Here is a 12,798-nt window from a genome sequence, read left to right on the forward strand (position 1 = left end):
AGAGAACGAGAGGGAGGGGGGCAGCAGGAGGGAGGGAGGAGGGAGAGACGCTGAAGTCTTGAAGGGTACACTCACTTCTTTCTTAGGTTTCCCATGGCAACCGAATATACCACAAATGAATATCAGTGTGAGAGAGAGGGAGGAGGCAGAGGGAGGGGAGGACGGAGGGAGCCGGAGACAGAGATGGAGAGAGATAGAGGCAGAGAGATGGGGAGATGGGGGAGAGAGCTGAAGAGATGGGGGCAGGGAGACAGAGACAGAAAGATGATGGGGCAAGACAGATGGAGAATGGCCTGGAGACCCGGCTGGAGGGCTGGGGGCTCCCCACCCTACCCCAGAGGACTCCTGGAGGAGCGGAGGGCCCAGGGGCCACAGGACTTCTTTCAGTCCCCCCGCGGCCCCTGGGCAGGAGGGCCGAGCAACTGAGGGGTAGATTTTCTGGGAACTGAAGGGCTCCCTACGCCCACCCACCCCACCCTACTCCACTCCCTGCTGGGCCCCAGAGCCTGGAGGTTCCTCCCAAGTCACAGTTCCAGGTCCGCAACTCACACTCATGGACACACACGTCACACCCAGGTGGGATGGCCACACGCACCTTCACACTGACCTGAGGTCCACACACAGCCCTCACCCCCTCTCATGCCCAACCACGCCACCCTCCTGTTGGTCACCCCAACACCGCCCACTCCCTCTACAGCTGGACCCCACTCCATCCGCTGCAGGGCACAGGCACCCCTCCCCCGGCCCCTGCCCCAGCACTCGTCTCTAATTCAGAACTCTGCCAGGACTGGCACGCGCCCTCCCCAGTGTGCCCACAGCCTGTGCCCCACCAGGTGCAATCCCTCTGCCCCGCTTCCCGCCATATGTGCTCACACCCCCTACGAGCGAGCGAGGTACCTGCCCGACCTCCACCTGCACAGACACACACACTCCCAGGCAGATGCGCCCCGGCTGAACCCTGCCTCCATCTGTGCGCACACGTGCACACGCATACGCTCATCCCCTTCCCATGGAGGCCCCTCTCCCCGTCTGGCCCCACACCCACACCCACCCAGATGGTCCTCCCGGCCCTCCCAGGTAGGCAGGGGCTCACATCTCAGCCCCCTCGACGCTGTCATTCACAAACATCTGTAGACCCACCAGGTGCTGGGAGCCAGCCACAGAACAGAGACACACACGCAGTCCCTGCCGGGCCTCAGCCCCATCACCATCACCCACCCAGAGGCCTGCCCCAGGAAAGAGCTCCCAGCCCAGGCCCCGGGGGGAGCCCCCATAGCTATGGGGCTCCACGTGACCCTGAGCCCAGCGGCCAGCAGGGACAATATGGCACCTCAGGGTGACACTATACCTTCACACACAACAAGCACCCACGGGACACTCAGACAGCGTCCAACACAGCAGAATGTCACACTCCCTCAGACCCACGTGTCCACACAGATGCAGACGCACTGTACACAGCTGCCCACAGCACCCAGACACAGAGGTGCCCGCCCCAACACGCAGACACACACACGTGCCAGCATGCCTGGGGACGCTGCACAGACACAGGTCAACACACCCACAGAAACACGCTGGCCCCTGCTCACTGGGGACCGTCCCCCAACACACACCCAACCATGCCCGGGCACACAGCCCCTACAGACGCACACGCCAACACACACACACACGCTCCAATCATGTCCACACATGGGGCACCGCTCTCAGGTCCGCGCCCCCGCACACACCCGCACAGCATTCCCAGGGTAGTTCACGGCGGCGCCCCGCCCCCCGCATCCTGTCCACACCCACCTGACACACACACCCCCTTGCCACCAACTCGGCGGGTCCTCGCGCCAGCCGCCCCCTCCACCCCCTCTCCCGGGGTCCCGGCGCGCGAGGACCCGCCGCCAGCACGAGCCCCGCGCCGCGCGCCGCGCCCAGAGGCCGTGAAATTGGCTGCGAGCGTCCGGGGATGCGGCTGCAAATCCTGAGCACAGGGAACCAAGGCGGAACCCGGCCGCGCGGGGCGGGGACACCGCAGAGCTGCCAGCGGCTGGAGCCGGGACCGGCGGGCCGCGGGCGGCAGCGGGGGGCGGGGGGCGGGCGCCGGGAGGGGGCTCGGTGCGCGCTCCCGTCCCCGCTCCGGCCCGCCACCGCGCACCGGCCCGGCGTGGGCCAGCCGGGGACGCGCCCGGGGAACCGACCCACTCCGCCGCCCGCCAGACCAGGACCCGCCTGGCCAGAGCGCCCACCGGATGAACGGCCTCGGGCCACAGGTCCGCGACTCTGGGGTCGCCGCCTCCGGGAGGCCTTCCGGGCTCTCAGCCCTCCTCTGGCTTCTCCGCTCCCACCTCCACCCCGGCCTCTGGCCTCTGCTCGCACGCACAGCCGCAGGCTCAGCTCCACCCGCGCCCTCGCACCAGAGGAAGGGAGGGGGAGGGCATCGCTCCGTCCCAGATGCCAGGGCAGGCCCCCTCCAGCCTCACTCCACCCCCACCCACCCGCACTTCACGCTTTTACCAGCTGTGCAGCCTGGAACCCGCGGCCGCACACTCTGCCCCGTCTCCTCCTCTTAGCAACAGGAATGATGCAGAGGGGCGTTCTGAGGGGCTCCCTGAGCAGGCTTACAACAGCGGTCCGAACAGAAGATTATTACTCAGGATTAGTCAGTATGGGCCTCGGTCTTGCTGCTGTGTCACCCAAGGCAAGGTGCCTCAATTCTCGGAGCTCAGGCTCTTCTGGAAAATGAGGGTGGCCTTGCTGCCTGCCAGGGAGTGTGGGAGGAGTCCGGAAGATCCCTGGAAACCCGCAGCAGACCCCTCCCCTGGCATCCAGCCCACAAACACATGAACTCACCTTCTGGAAACGCACTAAAAATGCAGGGTCCTGGGCCCCACATCAGCCCTGCTGAGTAAAAACCTCAAGGGGCAGGGCCCAAGACCCTGCATTTTAACAAACACCCAGAGACTCTGGCACTCCCCGACAAAAAGGAGAATGCTCGGTTTCTTAGCTCCGTTTACGGTCTTGTGTGGTGGACCAAAACCACACGTCCAGACCCATCTTCCCAAAATCCACTCTGGGCTTTCCTCCCTCTGGACCTCAGCTCCCTGTGTGTGCTCCACTGGGCATGCCCCCACCCAGAGGCCGGCTGGACCTCTTTCACAATTCTCCAGCAAAATTAAACAAGATGATAGAGCATCGGCCCTGGGCTGGTGCACGGCAGGTGTGCGGTCCTGGCTTCTGCAATGCCCCGAGCAGCAGTCGCTCCAGCTCTCCCACCCTGATCAGAAGGCTGGCTCAGCATCTGCCTCCAGCCTGCAGCACCAGACCCCTCCCGGGCAGGGCACAGACTAACGAGAACCACCTGGCAAGCAGGCCCTCCTGGGTGCAGGCCCCACGCTGGGCGCTGGGCAGAGGTTCCACAGGCCTCCCCTCTTCTCCAGGACAGGAGCTCATCTCTGAGGCCCACGAGCCCCAGGCCCCGCAGTGATCCTAGGTAAGCTGTGCTTCTAAGGGTGTGTGTGCTGTGCGTGTGGACTGAATGGAAAATGCACCGGCCCATCCTCAGTGGCACGTAGAGAAAAGGAAGTTGTTCAATAGCGTTGTTTGAGAGCCTACTCATCTCCACCTGTGTCGAGCTGACCTCCAGAAGGAGAGACAGACAGGAAATGTCTAAATAAGCAGAGCCACGAACTCCCCTGACCCCAGGTAGCAAGAAGGACAAGGAAGGCAGGGAGGCGGACAGGCTGACCCACAGCCTCTGCCTCCCCAAGGCCCAGGGAGAATTGTGGGAGGAGAGAGATGACAGAGACAGGCCAAGAGGGAAACTGAGTCAGGCCTGCCTTTAGGGGCTGGACAGGCAGCCCTTGGGAACTGCTCCTCCCTTCCCCGAGACAGGTGGTGACCAGTGCACTCACATGCTCGTGCACACACATGTACACACACAGTCACAGACACACACACAGACATGCCCTGCCCGCCTTCCAGCCCCTCTGCACACTCCAGCTGGGGGGCAGGCAGCTCCCAGGCCCTTCTCCATGTTTTTCAGGACCCACAGCCTGGCTCCAGGAAACAGTTTCTATGCATTTCAGGGGGTGGAAGTGGAGGCTGAAAAGAGAGGGAAGGAAACGCGCGCACGCACACACACACAGCCCAAGACCCACTCCAGGGAACTAGGAATGAATAAGGGAGACAGATGGGAGGGGGATGGAGCTCATCTAATTGACACCTACTATGTGCCAGACACAGTGCTACGCACTTGACATCCTCTTACGTAACTGACCTGGAAGAGGTAGGAATTCGGTACCACTCTCCCCCTTCCCAGTGAGGAAACAGGGCCTCGTGGAAGTGAATGCTCTCGCCCAGGACACACATGGAGAAGAGAAAGAGGCAGGATTCAGACCCTGAGCTGAGCCCCTGCTCTTCCACATGCAGGGGGAGACGGGGGAGAGCACGGCAGAGTGGTCCAGGGGGCCACAGCTGAGGCCACGACAGACTCAGGGCCTGGGGAAGATACTGATCCCAGGGCAGCATCCCCCGCATCACCCAGGGGAGCTCCTCCAGAGCACCCAGCGTTTGCCCAGGCTGAGCCTGACACCGAAGGAGAACAGGGAGCAAGGGGCTGCCTCAGGAAGGCCACAGGTCACTACGGAGGGAGGGGCGCAGGAGGGATGGGGAGCGCCACTGAGACCCAGGAGCCTTTCTGCCCCTCTGCCCCTGCAGCCACGACAAAGGGCTTCCCCATTTACAGATGAGCAAAGCAAGACCCTGCGGGGTCCCTCGGCCAGAAGGGCACCCCAATGGAAAGGTCCCCTGGCAAAGTTGTTCAGCAATTAACAGTTAATGATGCAAGAGTCCACCTGCGGGGCTTCCAGTCCTGGTGCCACTGCTGTGTGGCCCTGAGCTGGTCTATAACCTCTCTGTTTCTTGTCTGTGAAATACGGAATAATCGTAGCTCTACTGCAGACGGCTTTCGTGAGATTACACAAGTGCTGCTTATGAAGAGTTTCACACCGGGCCAGCTCAGTACAGGCCCAATGAATATTAGCGAATGTCATTATTATTATTATCACTGTAATTATTGCTGTCAGCAGCGTCTTGCAGCCAGCGCCCTTCCTCCAGCACCCAGGTGTAAGCCGGCCCAGGTGGCTCTCCAGTCCTCAGGGGCTCTCTGGGGGGAGGAGGAGGGGGCTCTATTATTCTGACCCCTGAGACACTGTCCCCAGTACCAGCGTCGCTGCCTCTGCCCCGGTGCTCACTGAGCCAGGGGAAGGTTAATTAACAGGGGATCAGGGCTGGCCAGCGAGCGGCAGAGGATCCAGTTAACGGCCTGGAGTATCAGCGCTGCCCCTGGAGAGGCCTGACTTGCTAGGCAGGCTGGGGATTGGAGGCAATGCTGCTTCCGGGCTGTCCGCTCTGCACAGCACAGGGTCCCAGCAGATGGGGTGGGGGGAGCAGGAGGGAGGGCCCAGGCCCAGGGGCACTGTAGCTAAAGAGGGTGAGGGTCACCGCCACGGGTGCCGTCCCGGCCCTGCACGTGGATGCCACACTCGCACACTCGCTCATCAAGCCTGCAAGGCCAGCAGCCACCGCCTGGCCGACAGACAGGAGAGGCTGACCCCCGTGTCACACCCGGCGGGACACAGCCAGCAGAGGTGTGACTAGAACCACTTCTGCTTCCAGAGCAGACACCCTATCAGGCCTCAGGGGACAAGGGAGCCACACTGGGGAGCAGGCATGGAGCCCCCGGGGATCCCCGCCCCCCCCCCCGGGCCAAGCCCACTAGAGAAGGCTCGGCAGCCGACGCACCCATTTCTATCACCGTGGCAATCTCAAATCTCGTGGGGCGGAAGCACAAGCAAGTACTGGACTGGGAGTCAAGAGGCAGCCTCTCCTGTAGCCAATGACCTCTCCGCCCTGGGACCATCACCCTGACACCCCACCCCCCACCCCCACTGCACATAGCTCCCTGACTCGCCATAAAACCAGAGTGCCCTGGGAAGGGGACCTGCTCACCCAGTGTGTCTCCCACACCCACCCAGCAGAGGAGCTCCCACCAAGGGCTGAATCAACCACAGCTTACTGTGCCCTCCAGCCCTCACTCTGCTCAGCTGTCACATGGCCCCGTGAGAGCCGTTGGCCCCGGCAGCCTCACAGGACGGCCGCTGGCATCCGAGGGGAGGAAAGAAAGTTCTGTACAAAGTAAGACAAACCCAGAGGGAGAACAGCTGCTCTGGGCTGGGAGACAGAGGCGGGGATGGCGCTCACGCGGACTGAGCCCCCCGCCACGAGCCAGGCGCCGGCCCCCCGGAGGCCCACCGTCTCCTGTAAGCCCCCTCACCTCTCTAACCACCCCGCGGTCACAGATGAGAAGCTGAGGCTCAGAGAGGTGACGGGGGTCCCTAAACCATAAACAGAGACTGCCAGCAGAGGATCAGCGCCAGAAGTCTCTGGCTCCCCGGCTGGGGCCGTTTTCTGTTGTCACGAGCACTTGCACACACACTCACTAGTACACACTCACCCCAGGGTCTGTGCCACCTGGCTGGGAGCGGGCAGAGAGCAGGGACTGGCCCAGGGAGGGGTAGAGGCTCCCATATGAAATGGGGGGCAGAGGAGATATGCTCTAGGGGGGCAGGTCTTAAGGAAAGGGTCCCACACTCCCTCAGGAAACGGGGCCTCTTGGGAGGGACCACTCCACCCTAAGGCCCATCCATCCCCCTTCTCGCCCCTCACAACACAGAGGACGTGACCACACGGCCACATGCACGCACAGTGACGCCTCGCACACCCTCCCACTGACATCACACACTGGCTGGTGGGGGTGACCCCTCACACTGCCATCCCAGTGACGTCACCAGCAACCTAGAGCTGATGTCACGCCCAGAGGTTCTCACTGACGTCACATCCACAGGCCCATGCAGACGTCTCACACACACACACACACACACACTTCTCCCTGATGCCCCCCTCAATTATCCCTCCGTCTTCCTGCCTGGAGGTCCCCGCCCATGCACGCCGCTCACTCAGGACAGGCATTTACAGAGTGCACCTCCATGTGCATGTGCGTGCCTGCGCATTCCTCTCACAGGACACGCATTTACACACATGTGCAGGCCCACATGCCCTGCTGATGGCCTGGACATGGCACGTCCCACAGGTGCCCACGGGCCCCAGGAACAGGTGTGTGAGTGGGGCACACACATGCATACCCACGCAAAACCTCCCAGCCCTCACCATGCGGCTCCCCACAGGAAAACGTCCCCCAGGGACTAAATCAGGCAGACCAGACCGGGCCTGCAGCTTCCACCACATTCCTCCAGGTGCTGCCAGCGCCACCCCCTCCCCCAGCTCCTCTCCTCCGACAGCCTGGCCTGCTGACAGCCGACAGCCGCCGCAGCCCAGACACACACACGCACTCCGGTCCAACACCTGTGTCTCTCGGCAAGGGGACCAGGCGGAGGGAGGCAGCCGCCAGGCTGGGAGGGGCCCAGAGCTGCAGAAAGTGCCCTCGAGGACAGCGGTCCTCCTGGTCCTCCAGAGCAAGCCAGGGTCACCGCCACCACCCGCTTCCCATCTCCCTCCTCGGGCACGCCTGACACACCACAGCCGCGCTGCCTCTGTCCTGGACACGAGCTCCCCGAGTGAACACGCACATAGACACATCGGCTCTCTCTCCTCCAGATGCTGAGGAAACCCTGCTGGGCACGGACAGTGTGTGTGTCTGTGTGTGTGTGTACAGAGAGAGTGGGGTCCACCCCTGCACACGGCCCTGGGTGCACACACCCCGCACACACATCCCTCCCCACGTGCACACACCGCCCCTCCAACCAACAAGCCCACCCCACTGCCCTTCTCCTCTGCCAGTTGCTGGAGCCCACACACGCTCACACACACACACACACACACACGCGCGCGCGCGCGCGCGCGCACACACACACACACACACACACAGCCAGGCAGTGGCCTGGCCCTGCCAGAGCTGCAGTCTCTGCCGATTGCTGCTGCTTCCCTGGGCTGCCTCCCTGCCTGCCCGGCACCAGCGCCAGGAAGAAAGGGGCAGAGCCTTCGCAAGGGTCCCCACCCCCCGGGGGCCCCCACTCCCCAATTCTGATCCTCTTACCAAACCCATCGCCCTCCTGCGGGGAAGCAGGTAAAGCCCCACCCCGGCCGCCTGCCCCTGGAGCTGTCAGCCAGCACCAATCACCCCCCCTTACCAGCTACGAAGATGAATTCCTTGACCCCGGCAGCGCTCCGTGAAAACGGGGGGCGAGGCCCCCCGGTTTGCAAAGATGGGGACAGAGAGGTGCGGTGTGGCACTCACCGGCACCACCATCGAGCCTCTGCACCACCCCCCAAAATGCTCACCTCACCGACCGTCCTCCGCGACCTCCCGCCTCCACCACTACCCCCACCCCCCACACAGAGTGGTCCCCCGGGGGTCTCACGGGGATCCCCAGACCCAGGAGGCACTGGGGTGGCTTTCTCCATCTCATCCTCCCCTGGCTGTGTCCCCCTCCAAGCCCCACCCCACTGGCGGAGGGGGGGGCCCTCCGGCTCCAGCCCCCACTCCCACCGTCTCTGCCGGCCCCGGGCGCTCGGATCCGGAGGAATTCACTTACCTCCAGCCCCAGCCAGGATCCGGGCTGAGCGCCGCCTCCGGCAACCGCGGCGGCGGGGCCTGCGCGTGAGTGAGTGTGAACGCGGGTGCGAGTGTGCGCGGCGCCCGGCCGTGGCTCGGTGCGTGTCGTGTGTCTATGGCGTGGCCCGTGTGAGTGTGTGTGTCTGTGAGCGAGCGTGTGCGCGCAGACACCGCCACCCCCGCCGCCCGGGAGGGGGCCGGGGCGCAGCGTGCGTCAGGGGCCGCGGCCGGCGGTCTGTCCGTCCGTCCGCCCTCGCCGGCCAGGCGCGGGCTCCCTCCGCAGGCCTCTCCGCAGCCAGACCCTCCCGCCCCCTCTCCCGGCCGGATGCTTCCACGGACACACGCACACTCGCAGACACACGCCCGGGGGTGGGGGCCGCGCCTGGCTGGAGCGCGGCAGCTGCGGCGCCCGGGAGCGGCGGCACCGCGGACGGCTGAGCGCCCCCGCCCCGCCCGGCCCGGCCCGGCCCGGCCCTGCCCAGCCCGGGGTCCGGGTGCCGCCGGCGCCGTCGCGCGCGCATTCAACAGCTGGAGGCAAACTTGCCGCGGGGCGGGCCGCCCGAGGTGCGCAGCGCCCCCCAGCGCCCGCCCGAGGACGCCCGCGACCCCCGGACTCCCCCTCCACCCGCCGACCCCCTCCTTACCCCATGCCCGGCCGCCGCGTCCCATGCTGAACGGCTAGCATCCCAAGACGCGTGGCTGCTGCGTTCCCATTTTACAGGCGAGACAACTGAGGCTCGGTGAAAGGAGTGACTCCCCCAAGGTCACATGGCGAGCTCGGTAGCAGAGCCGGTGTTGGACTCCAGGTCTCTTCCTTGTGCCAGGGCTCTTGGCTGCCGCTCGCTGCCTTCCCCACCCCTTGAGAAGCATGCAAGGTGGGCGGGGGGGGGGGGGGGGGGGGGGAGGATGCTGGGCTCTGAGCCCAAGCTCCTCTCTGGCCAACGCAGCCCCCCCCCCCCACCCCCGCGCACACCTGCACCTCCTACGAAGGGGGAGATGCTAGATGCTAGGGCGAGGTAGGAGCTGCAGGAGAAAGCTCTGGCCTCCAGGCCGTACCCCTGCACTTGGGCACACAAGCCCCTGATGAGGAGACTGGGCTTGTGACTTGTGCAGGAAGAAACAGGCGCCCGTCGGCCCCTGGGACCCGCAAACGCACAAGCTGAAGCGCTGCTACAGCAGGCCCTGTGCGTCTCAGTCACTCTTATCGGGCCGCCTGCACCAGTGCCTGTCCTCAGGAAGTGCACAGCGGAACGCTGCACCCGCCCGCCCGCCGCCCCGGCTGCAGACTGCTGGCGGGAGCATCTCCTCCAGGCCAAGGAGGGGGCGGTGCCTGCAGGAAGCCACTGCCTGAGCTGAATCTTGACGGATGAGTAGGAGTTGGTCAGCTGAAGAAGGTGGAGAAAAGTCCCAGGCTGCAGAAACAGCATGTGCAAAGGCACAGAGGCATGAAATAAATAGCCTGGAGTGTGTGTGTGTGCAGGGAACTCCATGGAGCTGGGCATTACTGGAGCAGAAAGAACGTCTGTTCAGAAACGACAGGAAAGCAGCCCCAGGATGGGGCTGGGAGGGCACACAAGCACCGAGACGCAGGCCACCATCATCTCCAAGTAGGAGAAAGACTGTTGGGGCTTCCACCTCTGCCCTCCAAACTGCACTCCAGGCTGCCTGGCACACTCCTACCCACCCTTCAAGGCCCCTTGCTGCACACCCAAACAAGCCATTATGTTGTGTCTGCCCTCTAAACTGAGGCCTCCTAGAGGGCCGGGGCCCGTGTGGAACGCACTGACCGTCCCTGGCCCGGGGCCGGGCGAGGAGCAGGGTCCCAGCCCGAGTCGGCGCTGGAAGATGCTTCCCCGCCGCCAAGCCACCTCCGGAGGAGACGCAGCGTCCCCTGCGCCCTCTGGCGGATCCGGCTCGCAACTGCAGAGCTCCCCGACCTACCCCCTCGGCCGCGGCTCACCCCACTCCCACCCCTTCGGAGGGGGCTCTGGTGGAGGCCCGCCTAACGGGCTCCCGCGAGGCACGGAGCAGCGACCCCAGGGAATACCAGTTAGTGGGCGGCAAGAGAGCCTCTCCTGGTTCTGTTTTCGTGACCTTCCCAGACATCTGCCAAAGGGCAAGTCACAGCCCTCTGAGCCTCAGTTTCCTCCTTTGTGAAATGAAAATAAGAAGAGCAGCCGTGTCCCCAGCTCGATGCTGGGGTCACCACATGGGCCCCTCCTTCCCCTTGGGACCTCCAGGTCTGGCTAGATAGGCTCTGAGGTGCTTCTGGGTCCTAAAACGTTCTAAGATTCTCCCTTAGTAGACAGATGTAAATTTCAGACTCTTAACGTAGTCACTGCCACCAGATGGAAGATGGAGGTGGCCTGGGCGAGCTGGGGGTCATGGTGGACCACACCATCTGGACACTGCACTGGGCTTCCTCCAGACCCGCGCTGTCCAGTCGAACTTTCTGCCATGGTAGAAATGTTCCGTGTCTGCACTGTCCCATACAGTAGCCACTGACCACATGCGGCTATTGAGTGCTTGAAGTCGGGGCCACTGGGACCGAGGAACTGAATTTTCAATTTTTACATTATTAACTTAGATTTAAGTAACCGTATGTAGCTAGTGGCTACCATGTTGGGGAGTGCAGGTCCAGAAAAACAGCAACCTCCTCACCAAAATAGAGCTCACACACACACACACACACCCAGGGGACCCTGAGCACCCGGCCAGGCGCAGGGGCTGGGGGGCGGGGAGACTGCTTGATGGAGAGGTAAGGTCAAGACAGACGTGAGCAGCCGTGTGTCCATCCCCGTGGTCACTGTCCTAGGTTAGGCTTTGCCATCTTTCCCCGGACACCTGCAACGACCTCCCTATCGCCCCCTATTTAAACCCCCCCATAGCTCTGGGAGCCCTTGTGGGGATGCGGTGTGTTTCATTTCTCCCGACGGTGCCGAATGACCGGCCGCACCTGCCTAGGGGCTCCCTCTGCGGAAAGTGTCATGATCTGTGGGTGCCGTCCGCCCTACATGCAGACACAGAGATGAACGGTGTGCCTTCTCTGCTAGGGAACGAGCCCACACTCCTTAACTTGCCCGTGGGGCCCTGACTTACCCCTCCAGCATCATCTCGTATCCCCCTCCCCCGACGTGCTCCCAGGACACCAACTCCTGCCCTTTCCAGAACATGCCATGAATCTCTCCCCCCGTCATCTGCACACCTTTGCTTTTGATCCTGCTGTTCCCTCAGCCTGGAAGCCTTTCCTCCTCTCATGTTCCTTCCCCACCTGTCTAATTCCAGTCTATCATTGGGTACTGCCCAAAGGCCACCTCCTCCATGAAGCCTCCCCTGACCACCCCCAAGCTGAACTGGCCAAGTTACTTCTTGCTCCTCTGGCTCCCGGAACACTCTGGATAGGCCTTAAGGAGAGCAGTGTCGCATTGTATTATCATTCATTCTCACGTGTGTCCCCCCCCACTCCGACTTATCCCTCACTCCATCACCTCTGTCGTGGTCGCTATCGTGTATGGGGCTCCCTCAAGGCCAACACTGTGCAGGGCCCTTTCCAAACATCATTCTCATGAATAAGTCGCCAAAGTGATCATTAGGAGGGTATTGTTTGGGGCATCCAGCATCTGGCCCCCTCCCCCCCAACACCCCAATCTCCTCTTGGTGGAATGTGACTCAAGGTGCCTCCCCCGGCCCAGGCTGGGCTAACTGAGTCACGGTTGGAGTGATGACAGGGGGACAGAAAAAATGGCCAAAGCAGAACCATCTGAGCAGCCTCAGTGCCAGATGACGGGCAGGTATTTCCAGCTGCCTGGCCCCCGTCCTGAATCCCGGACCCCGTCTGCTCTGGGATCTCCCCGCCGGGCGTGGGAGCTTTCTTGAACAGCTCACCAACAAATGCCCTTTTCTCCTGAGCTCACCAGATGTGGCTCACGTCCAAATGACCCCGCTGCCCTGGCCACATCGCCACAAGGACATTTTCCAGGACATCTTCCTTTCCATGGGGCTTCAGGAACAGAGGAGTGAGAGGAACAGAGGGATGCTAAAAGCTTGTTGAAGGTGCGTAACGAGATCTACCCTCTGTACTTAGGTGAATTTTTTTTCCCTCGGTCTACACGGCATTTTGAGTTGATGCTAAGAAAATTAGGTTAAGTGATTCTTTTAGAGAAATACACACACACACTAGA

General features: G+C 62.9%; 1 protein-coding gene across 3 annotated transcripts in view; it reads right to left on the reverse strand.

Moving 5' to 3' along the window:
• Nucleotides 1-9,009, reverse strand: part of ELFN2 (extracellular leucine rich repeat and fibronectin type III domain containing 2) — a 50,337-nt gene extending 41,328 nt beyond the window's left edge. For 2 of the 3 annotated variants that reach the window (XM_070600685.1, XM_070600684.1), the window contains exon 1: nt 8,598-9,009. The gene's annotated coding sequence lies outside the window, so the exon portion shown is untranslated. Of the gene's footprint in view, nt 1-8,192; nt 8,490-8,597 lie in introns of those variants that run through there. The other variant, XM_070600686.1, reaches the window with a different exon arrangement.
• Between the last annotated feature and the right edge of the window lie 3,789 nt (nt 9,010-12,798).

This window comes from Equus przewalskii, chromosome 29, assembly GCF_037783145.1.
Source record: "Equus przewalskii isolate Varuska chromosome 29, EquPr2, whole genome shotgun sequence".
Classification (NCBI taxonomy): domain Eukaryota; kingdom Metazoa; phylum Chordata; class Mammalia; order Perissodactyla; family Equidae; genus Equus; species Equus przewalskii.